General features: G+C 45.6%; 1 long non-coding RNA gene across 1 annotated transcript in view; it reads right to left on the bottom strand.

Moving 5' to 3' along the window:
* Positions 1-9,007: 9,007 nt before the first annotated feature.
* The window catches only part of LOC126933625 (uncharacterized), a 37,818-nt gene continuing 35,369 nt past the window's right edge, over positions 9,008-11,456 (bottom strand). Inside the window, exon 5 of the long non-coding RNA XR_007718686.1 lies at positions 9,008-9,874. This is a non-coding gene — a long non-coding RNA (uncharacterized LOC126933625). The remainder of the gene's footprint in view (positions 9,875-11,456) is intronic.

Genomic DNA, 11,456 nt, shown 5'->3' with positions numbered 1-11,456 from the left:
TGGAACATGGGGTTTTATTTACTAGATTACACAAACTCCTGTCCAATCCCATATGGCCATGGACGATACCCCAGTTCTCGGTGAAGCCCAGTTGTGACTGCTGAGAAGATTTACTGTTCTTCCTCACCTCCTGGTGTGTACTTCCAATAATCCCCTATCACCTAAAGCAATGGGATTATGCCAAAGTCCCCTTAAACTGCAAGCATCTAACTAATACGGGGACACAAGTGTTCCAGAGAAGTGGCTAGTAACAGCAAAGAATGACAGACCCTCCTAACAAGATTTGGTGGCCCCCTTTTACCCTTCTGAACCTTAAAGGAAGAAACACGAGCTGAGACATTCTGGACAGGTGGCTGGTGCTGGTGAAGTTGACCTCTTCGTTTCCATTTTCTGGTCCTCATAAGGGCCTTCGCTGAAGCCAACTAAGTCCTTGGACAGAGAGGACCTGTGCCCTGTGCTGCACAGTAGACAGCTCCTCTCCTGAGAAGGGCTGCTGGCAAGGAGGGGCCAGTGACCCAGACCCAGTTAGCCAGATCCTCCCTGGTATAGTCTGCTGATGTCATTGAAGAAGGCCATGTCTTCTCATCTCAGCTGCTGGCCTATGAGCCTGGGGCTGCCTGCCTCATGGAAAGTGATAGAGGGAGAAGGAGAGAGGACCCCAACAACCTGGGCCGGGCATGGTGACTCACACCTGTAATCCTAGCACTTTGGGAGGCCGAGGCAGATGGATCACTTGAGGTCAGGAGTTCGAGACCAGCCTAACCAACATGGCGAAACCCCATCTCTACTAAAACAAAAAAACAAAATTAACTGGGCATGGTGGCGCATGCCTGTAATCCAGCTACTAGGGAGGCTGAGGCAGGAAAATCACTTGAACCCGGGAGTCGGAAGTTGCAGTGAGCTGAGATTGTGCCACTGCATTCCAGCCTGGGCCACAGAGTGAGACTCCACCTCAAAAAGAAAAGAAAAGAAGAAGAGAGGAGAGGAGAGGGGAGGGGAGGGGAGGGGAGGGGAGGAGAGGGGAGGGGAGAGGAGAGGAGAGTAAAAGAGAAGAGAAGAGAAGAGAAGGAAAGAAAAGGGGAGAGCTGTGAGCTGTGGTGGCCCTTGTGCAGGAGATGAGGCAGTTGTGTGGCCAACCTGTGAAGGGAAAACACTTCCCACCTACTCCAAGGTGACTCAAGGTGGAGGTGCCACAATTAGGGGGAAAGACTTCCAGCCAAGCACAGAGTAAGGGCATGAAAGAACTTTCTAATAGCCTCAAAGCAAGATCACACAAAGATTCTGCAAGACATTTTTCTTTTCTCTTTTCTTTTCTTTTTAATTTTTATTTTTATTATTATTATTATTATTTTTTGGAGACAGGGTCTCACTCTGTCGCACAGGCTAGAGTGCAGTGGCACAATCATTGCTCACTACAGCCTCAACCTCCCGGCCTCAAGCAATCCTCCCTGCTCAGCCTCCCAAGCAGCTAGGACCACAATGTATGTGCCATTATGCCTAATTTTTCTATTTCTTGTAGAGTCAGAGTGTCCTCACATTGCCCAGGCCGGTCTCGAACTCCTGAGCTCAAGTAATCCACCCGCCTTGGTCTCCCAAAGTGCTGGGATCACAGGCGTGAGCCACCTAGCCCAGCCACAACATTTTTCCAGAAGACAAATGGACTAACCTCATATTGATCCTGGGACCATGAAAATAGGGCAGCCGGCAAGACTTGAGCCAAATATATAGACTCTACTTCATAAATGAAAACCTCCAAAAAGCCCACATTTAGTATTTTTCATGTTCATGCGAAGGACAAGCTTCCTCCTCCACTGAAAGGAAAGGAAGGGAGAAAATTTACTTCAGGGTGGCCAGAGCTTTTCCCTGGAACGACCCAAAGGGCTTCTCTGTCCCCAGAGAACTTGGGTTTGGCCTCTAGGGGACCATATATAATATTTTCTAGGTCCCTGTGAGCATAGCCTTGATGTACTGGAGACGGGAGGTCAGACTTGGTTTATATTCACAGGCAAAATTGAAGTTAGAACTCACCCCAACTCAGCAGAAAGGAGACTGCAGGACAATCAGGGCTCGAAGAGTAACTGTGAGTCAGCTTAAGTGAACTTCACACAGGACACGGTAGGTTTTCTTGTTCTAAGTAAATATCTTAACAGTTTCCAGTTTTACAAATTTAAAAACAGCTAAAAATACACACACTTATATTTTCTAGTTTTTGCCGACGATGCTGAGGCAAGTTAAGAGGGAAGATGCTAACCACAAAAACCATCCTCATTTTCATGACTAGGTGGACAGGGAGGAACCGAGGCTGGTCTTGCCCTGTGCTACATAGTAGATAGCTCCTCTCCTGAGGAAGAGCTGCTGGCAGGGACGGGCCAATGACCCAGGCCCAGTTAGCCAAACCCTCCCCAGTACAGTCTGCTGATGTCATTGAAAAAGGACATGTCTTCTTATCTCAGCTGCTGGCCTGTGAGCCTGGGGCTTCCTGCCTCATGGAAAGTGAGAGACGGAGAGGGAGATAGAACCCTGACAACCTGGGCCGGGCGCAGTGTAATCCCAGCACTTTGGGAGGCCAAGGAGGGCAGATCACCTGAAGTCAGGAGTTTAAGACCAGCCTGGCCAACATGGTGAAACCCTGTCTTTACTAAAAATACAAAAATTAGCAGGGCATGGTGGCACATGCCTGTAATCCAGCTACTCAGGAGGCTGAGGCAGAAGAATCCCACAAACCCAGGAGGCAGAGATTGCAGTGAGCCAAAATCGCACCACTGCCCTGGGCAACAGAGCAAGACTCTGTCTCAAAAAAAAAAAAAAAAAAAAAAAAAAAACTGATAACCTGGTGCCAACCCCTGGATCCAGCTGTTCCTGTATCCCATGTTCCTCTGCACTTCCCATCCAGCTGTTCCCATATCCCATGTTCCTCTACATGAGCCAATAATTCCCTTTTTGTTTATTACTAGTTTGAGTTGAGTGTCTGTCACTTATAACTTAAATAAGCCTGCCTACAAATTCCAGCCAAGGCATTCATCTTCTGGCAAGCCTCTTTAAAGAACCTGTAGGTGCTGCTTTTGAACACGAAGCTCCCTGCTTCATTTGATCACTGACTACCAGAGAATGCAAACTCCTAGACAACATGAGCACAGCAAGTACTTTATCCTCAGTCCCTCCCTTGCCTCTGACTGTCAGCCTTTTTGATCTGGGCTGTCAGCCTTCAAACCCAATGCCAATCCCATCCCCACTTCCCACCATCATTACCATTGTCTCCCTTCTTCGTCTTTGTCAAAGTACCTCATCAGTGAAAGAAAAGTGACCTCTGCTTCAAAAATGAATAACTGCCACGAATATGGAGAGCTGCAGCAAGGGAAACCACGCCTGCTTTGATAAACACCATGCCGCTGCTGCTTGGTAATGATGGTCTCTCCTTGGTGGAGCATTCTAGGGTCGGATGTTTACAGAGAAAAGGCAGGCAGGTGCCAATGCTGGAACATCAGGCCAAATCCCAGGCTTCCCCAGCCTTCACTCATTCTCATGCACAAAGTAGAAGCCCTACAATTGCTTCCTAAGACTCAGTTTCCTTATAGGTAAGCTGGAAAACATTTAGTATTAACAACCACCAGAGCTATGTCAAAGGAGAACCATCCAAAACATTGCTGAGACTTGACGAAGATGAACAGCACTCAGGGGAAGAATTCTAGGTGGATCTTTGGGTAATAGGAACCCTGAAAACAGCAACAATCCAGTAGGTGACATGTAGGGTGTGTCCCTCACCTTCCTGGACTGGTGCTCGGCATTCCACTTGTATGATCTCATTTAATCCCCACAACACGCCCATGCGGTGGGAAGTAATTATCATCTCCGCTTTACAGAGGAGGCTCCTGAGTCTTCAAGAGAATGTGAGACTTGTCCACAGTCACTCAGTAGTGCAGCCACAGTGACCTTGAAGTCAGGCCCGGTGTCTGGCCTTTATGACCGTGCCATCCCAGGGATGTAAAAGAACTCAGCAGTTGCTCAGAATACACCTTTTACCATCTCAATGACGTGGGCAATCAGGACTGCCTTGCTTCCTGCCAGGTTCCTAAGTGAATCAGTGCGCATGACTTTGAGAAACAGAAAGCTCTATAAAAATCTTGGGTATTATTACTGTCTAGGCAATGCAGTCAGAGGTGATGTTGATGGTGGTGTCCTGTTTTACTCACCTCACTCTCAGAAGATGCTAATCACATGGGTGGGAAATTTCATTAAACAACTGTCTCCTGGAGGCAGATGTTCATCCCAGAGCAGCTTGGCATTTAGTCCCTTCTCCCCAGCTGGCCTGCAGAGTCCTGGTGAGCAGCGCAGGCCAGTGCTCCAGAAGTGCTGGGATGGAAGGTCTTGAGGTTAATCCTCTTCCAGCATTCACTATCCATGCACCCTCTAAGTTTGCTTCCTCATCCATGAACTTTCTCATCTGAGGAAGGGCTGCTGGCAGGAAGGGGCCAGTGATCCAAGTCCAGTTAGCCAGATCCTCCCTGGCACAGTCTGCTGATGTCATTGAAAAAGGCCATGTCTTCTCATCTCAGCTGCCGACCTGTGCGCCTGGGGCTGCCTGCCTCGTGGAAAGTGAGAGAGGGAGAGGGAGATAGAACTTTGGCAACCTGGGCTGGGCTAGGTTATAATAATACCTACTGTAGGTTATAAGAGTACCTAACGGTGAACTGGGAACCATAATAATACCTACTAAGGGTTTTTTAGGAGATGGGAAGTTTGTCTTCACTTTTTTTTGAAACTACAAAATACTTTAGACATCCAAAATGTAAGTATTAATATATAACCCACCAGCAGCTTAAGAGATAAAATGTTGTAACTGATGCACTCCCGCCCCAGTTCCATTTCTCTCCTTTCCTTACCAGAGGCAACCATTCCCCCAAGTTTGATATAGATCAAGACTTGGAAAACTTTCTGAAAAGGGCCAGATGGTAAGTAGTTGCAACTTTGCAGGCCACACGGTCTGTGGCAAGTATTCAACCCTGTCCTTGGAGTACAAAGGCAGCCATAGTTGATAAGCAAAAGACCAGGTGTGGTGGTGTTCCAGCAAATTTTATTTATGCACACTGGAATTTGAATTTCATATAATTTTCAGGTGTCACAAAAGAGTGTCCTTCTTTTGATTTTTTTTCAACTATTTAAAATTGTAAAACCCATTCTCAGCTCACAAGCCACACAAAAGCAGGTGGTGAGCTGGACTTGGCCATGGGCATAATTTGCCAACCTTGGTATATATCATTCCCATGCATATTTTAATACTGCAACTCCGTATGTGTTTATCCATAGAGAGTATTGTTTAGTGAGTCTTAAAATTTCATATAAATGGTATTATATGGTACTTTTGCTTCTACAGCTGATCACTCTTTTTCAACATCATATTTGCTGAGATTTATGTGAGTTATTACATGTAACTTCAGTTGATTCATCTTAACTGCTATATAGGAACTCACTATATGACTTTACCACAACTTATATGTAGGATTATTTATAGGATTTTACTGTATGAATTCACTACAACTCATTTATCCCTACTCCTCTCAGTGGACATTCAAGTTGTTCTATAGTTTTACAAACAATGCTGCAAGAAGCACCTTCTGCATGTCTCCTTGTGCATGTGCACCAACGCTGCTGTAGGATTGCCCTTCCTAGTAGAATTCCATGATCACAGGGTGTTTGCTGGTCACATAAAGCCAGGAAGGAAAAGACTCACACCCAGCACCTTGTGGATCAATCACTGGCAACTCCTGTTCCTCTGGAGCCCCCTCAAGCACTGGACAGAGGAATGAGCATATATAAGTGCTTAATACACACTTTTTCACTTAATGCAAAAAGACAGAGGGGTTGGAGGCAAGGGGAGGGAGAGCATTAGGACAAATACATAATGCACGCGGGGCTTAAAAACTAGATGACGGTTTGATAGGTGCAGCAAACCACCATGGCACATGTATACCAACATAAAAAACCTGCACCTTCTGCACATGTATCCCAGAAATTAAAGTAAAATTTAAAAACTAAATAAATAATAAAAATTTTAAAAGGCCATCATGGAAAAAAAAGTGTGGGACAAACAATGGGACCTGTGAGTGATCAGGGAGAGGAAAACTCAGATCAAAGTCTCCAAGAATGGTTTTTTTTAAAAAAGCAACATAGGGCTTGAAGTTGGGAGGGATGGATGGAAAACAAATGCTTCTGATGAAGGCACTGACCTAAGTGGGCTCCGAAGTCGACATGAACATGCCATGTGCAAGGAAATCCAGGAGACCAAGTTGGCTGGAGTATTTGCAAAGTTCCTTTGGCAGGCATTGAATGCCAGGCAGGGGGCATGGGGCTTGGCTTGCTGGTTAGTGGGAGCACAGGAAAGGCCAACCTAGGATGGCCAGGGCTACCCACTGAGGATGTTAACTCAGCTGGTCCTGTGTGGTGGAACCTTGGGATCAGAGCCTGAAATCACACATACCATGAAACTGGTATGTTGGTGTTGTGGTTCTTCCAAGGCCAAGCCAAGCCTAATAGAGCTTTACTTTTTTACATCGTACCTTTAAACCAGTTTAACATTTGTGACTTAGGAGAAGTGGATATACTATTATTCATCCAGCTGAGACTGTGGAGGCTCACATTTCCCACTGTACACATAAAACAAACAATGATTGCTATTAAGGGAGAAAACTATGTTTGACATGAAATCAGAGAAAAATAAAGAACAAAGAAAATCAACAGCATCTCTCCATTCTTTCATTCAGCATATACATATTTATTAATCCCTTTTTGTGTGTGCCAGGTACAGCAGGGCCACAGGAATGCATAAAGCATGGCATGTACCATCCACCCGATGTGGTTGAGAGGGCCACTGTTGTTTTCCAATAGTAATACAAAGCAGCATAGGGTAAGTGCCAGAACTAATCTTTTGAACAATTAACATAATAGAAGTTCAACAGAATAAAGAAAGGCTAAGGAAAGCCTGGAAGAGGCACTTCCAGTTGGCTTTTTGAAGGACTTAGAGGCAGAGAGGGAACAGGAGGGAACCTCAAACAGACTGGGACGAGCAGACATATGGCAGTGAAAATGAGCAAGACATATTTGGGCAGAGTGAGGCCCGGAACGGCAGGCTCCTGCACTCACTGTAACGCAGCAGCACCCAGTGCTCCTGATTTGAGAATGCAGGCTGCCCCACACATCAACATTCTCTCTTCCCCCAGTATCCTGGTGATACATCCTGTGCCCATCTCCCTCGCCCTCTTCCCAGACTCCTGTGGAACCAGGCACCCTGGTATGTTGGCTCTGTGGCTTGCTGGCCTCGTTACCTCAAGCAGATTGTGTAACCACTCTGAAATTTCATTTATTTGATGGGTAAATGGAGTTGATCATGCCTCCACTCACCCAGCTGTTGTAAATATTGAAGGGATCGGCCACGTTGGGTCACTCTGTAAGTAGGAAAGGATCCTTCCTGCAGACCTGTGCCACCATCATGTCTACTGTGAATTTTCTACATAAACATCTGGAGTACAGCCAGATGCAAAATCTGAAAGGATACCGTGAAGCCATAAGCAAGAATATTTCATTTAAAATGGAAGCTCCAGCCATGGATACTCTGACTTCTGCGATCCTGGCCCTCATCGCCATATCTCCCGCATTGCCATGCAGACAGAAAGACTAGATAGGGCTGACGGATGGACATCCAGAGAGTTGGTGGCAATTGTTAAGGTTATGTCCAGAACTACCGCCTTGCTGCTTTGCGTTTGGGCAGGACACCTTCTCTCTCTGGGTTAAGTGTGAATGGCTCAGAAATACATGCTAAAAGTTCTCTCCAGGACCTTTCCCAGGTTGGGGCTAGAATCCTGGATGATGGTGTCTTCAAAATGGAATTTCCACACCCCGAATGCGGCACATGATGAACCACTGGAGTGTGGGGAGAAAGAATTAGAGCTTCTACCTTCAGTTTTTCTAATATATAATTACTTTCATTTTCTGTTGCCACCAGAATAAATTACCACAAATGTAGCAGCTTAAAACAGTCCAAACATATATCAGTTTCTATAGGCCAGTTGAACTCAGTGGGATCCTCTGTTTAGTGTCTCAAAAGACAAAATCAGGGTATCTGCAAGGCCCACTTCCTCCTAAAGGTTCTGGGGAAGAATGTTCTTCTAGCTTGTCCAGGTTGCTGGCTGAATTCGGTTTCTTGTGGCTGGAGGACTGTTGTCTTTTCCTTGTGGCTGGCAGTCTTTGTTCCCAAAGGTTGCCTGTGTCACTTCTCATGCTTTCCAGGTGGGCTCCCCAGAAACAGTAGGTCGGGTCTTTCTCACACTTCAAATCTCTCCGACGACCTCTTTTGTCACAGCTCTTTGACTCCAGCCAGAGAAAGTTCTCTGCATTTGAAGTCTCATGGGATTAGATTAGACACCTGGATAGTGCAGGGTACTCCCTCTAATTTAAGGTCTTTAACCTGAATCACGTCTGCAAAGTCCCTTTTGCCATAGAAGGTGACATGTTCAGTTTCCAGGGATTCAAGCATAGTCACCTTTGGGGGGCATTCTGTCTACCACAATCCTCAAGGAAAAGGCTTTACACTCAGTGACCACTGCTGTGGGACACAGGGTCAAGGTCACATGTGGTATCTGAGATGTCTCGAGGGAAAGATGGGAATCTCACGACAAGGAGCAGTTGACAGTGACACCCTCACTTGCTGGGTTGCTTTTAGCACATAGTGACAGATGAAAACCTGTGCCTTCACAGTGGCCAGAATTCAGAAATGAGAGTCCAGTTCCCTTCCTCTGTTTAGATTTATATGTCTTACATATCTTTCTCAGCTATAATCGCCCAAGTATTGAAAATCAGAGCCAGGCTTTTGACTCACTGTGCCACAAAGTATTATACCAAGATTTTTAAAAATAATCATGCCTATCTAATCCCATTGCTCTCACTAGAAATTTGATTAATTTATTTTAATGAGAACAAAAAGGGTTTCAGATAGTTAATAGATAAAATCTTTTTTTTTTTTTTTTTTGAGACAAACTTTTGCTCTTGTTGCCCAGGCTGGTGTGCAATGGCACGATCTCGGTTCACTGTAAAGTCTGCCTCCTGGGTTCAAGCAATTCTCCTGCCTCAGCCTCCCGAGTAGCTGGGATTATAGGTGCCCACCACCACACCCAGCTAATTTTTTGTATATTTAGTAGAGACGAGTTTTCACTATGTTGACCAGGCTGGTCTTGAACTTCTGACCTCAGGTGATCCACCCACCTTGGCCTCCCAAAGTGGTGGGATTACAGGCATGAGCCACCACACCCAGCCCTATTTTTAAAGATTTATTTCATCTGTATCCATTTTTAAATTTGTGTTTAGATATATGTTTTTAAAAATACAAAACATATTAGTACAAAAGTATGTGTATGAAAGTTATAATAAGTATATATGTGTTAGATGTGCATTCTCTAAAATGTTTTTATTGATGAAGTTGCTCAAATAAGGTTTGGAAGATAAAGCTTTGGGTCACAAGACAGACATTGTGCTGGGGTAAACACAAACCTTCTGGAGATATTTTAAAGCGTCCTCAAACTTCCTAAATATGCTTGTTTCAAAATATTTGGTTCTTGGGTTGTGCTCAGTTTTACAGGCAATTTAGAGAATTTCTTTTCCAAATAGCCCCTTCCCTACACCCTCTTGTTTTAGCTGAAGAACGTTAAGAAAAGAAAATGGAGTTCTCTTTCAGGTACTGTTTCCTGAGGTGCAAAATGAGAGATGGGGTCTGGGCCTCCTAGTTTCTTGTGTTTGGGTCCAGCAGGAGTTGAGAGCCTCTGAATGGCCATGCTGGGGGATTTCCTGTGCAAGACTTTACACATTTGAGGTCCCATCAATCCGGCACCTATGGGACAGGAAGCCAACAAGGTTTGTGGAGCCAGATAGCCAAATAAAAAAGAATCACCTTTTACTTTCCTGAAGTTAATTAATGCTGAGTGGAGCAGGCCAAGTACAAAAACTGATCAGGCTTTCTCCGAGCAAAGACTCCACATTTTACCCACAAAGCCAAATAAGCCTGACCCTGGGACCCCCACAAATGCAGGTCAGGCCTAGTTGGGAGGTACAGAGGAACTAACACTTTTCTCTTCACACTCCTTCTGGTGTTTCCCTTCTGGGTCTTATTTTTATTCATTTTTCCAGTTTATAAAACACACTCACCGACGGGCCCTTGGGGCACATGTGGAAAAGCTTAAAAGACACAAGTACAAAAACAGACTGACTTAGAGTCAAGAACCAAAACCCTAAGAATTCTCCTCCATCTCCCCGCCCCCCACCCCCTACTCCTGCCCGAGTTACATTATGGGCCTTCCCCTCCCATATTTCCTAAAAGGGCCATAAAGTTGGGCTTTTTCCAAAGGAAAGGGAGGTAGGTATCAGAACTATTCTCTTAATATCTTGATCTAAGGTTTTCTCGGAGCCTGGTGCTGTAGCCTGAGGTGGTTTGGCAAAGAGGTTGCTTGAACAAAGAGGTCAGGCCTCAGCAACGGGCAGTGAGATCTCTGCTCCCAGGCCCTGGACAGCCTCCAGAACATCCGGGTCACTCCTAAGAATCCAGGATCCAGACCCGGTACACACATATCAGAAGCTCAGATTTCCCACATCAGGAAGGGAAATAAAGACTACATTCTTAGGCCGGGCGCCGCGGCTCACACCTGTAATCCCAGCACTTTGGGAGGCCGAGGTGGGTGGATCACGAGGTCAGGAGTTCAAGACTAGCCTGGCCAAGATGGTGAAACCCAGTCTCTACTAAAAACACAAAAATCAGCCGGGCATAGTGGCGGGCATCTGTAATTCCAGCTGCTCGGGAGGCTGAGGCCGAGAATTGCTTGAACCCAGGAGGCAGAGGTTGCAGCAAGACTCCATCTAAAAAAAAAAAAGTCTACGTTCTTTGAAGGCCTAAACAAGGTGCTTTCAAAGGCCCAATCTTCCCTCCCTTTTAAAAAGTGTGCTCTCAAAATTATTTGAATCTGCCCTGTTAAACAGCTGACTGATCATCTGATGAATGGGAATGAAAAAATAAGTAGTCCAGACACCATTCCAGCACGGAAAGGCGGTGCCATGCTCTCATTCCTCCTTTCATTAAATACATATTTGTTGAACACCTACTATATGCCATAAGCTAGAGCTACATCTGAAAACGAAACAGACTTGCCCCTTCTCCTGTGGCTCTTACAGTTTAGTGGGGAAGACACATTAACCAAATAACTAAGTAATTTCGTGTGGGCCTCGTGCGCTTTAGGGGAAACTGACCTCATCTGGGGGGTCAAAGAAGGCCTTTCTGAGGGCAAACATTCAAGCTGGAACCTGAAGGACACATGGTGTTAAACATGTGAACGGTGGAGGAAGAGCTTTTGAGGCAGGCACCGTGGAGGAGGCTAAAGGGTCCAGAGACCACCATAGGCAAAGACCAAGAGGTTCTGTCACCA

This window comes from Macaca thibetana, chromosome 13 (genome assembly GCF_024542745.1).
Source record: "Macaca thibetana thibetana isolate TM-01 chromosome 13, ASM2454274v1, whole genome shotgun sequence".
In the NCBI taxonomy this organism is placed as follows: domain Eukaryota; kingdom Metazoa; phylum Chordata; class Mammalia; order Primates; family Cercopithecidae; genus Macaca; species Macaca thibetana.
This window is presented reverse-complemented; position numbering and strand designations above follow the sequence as displayed.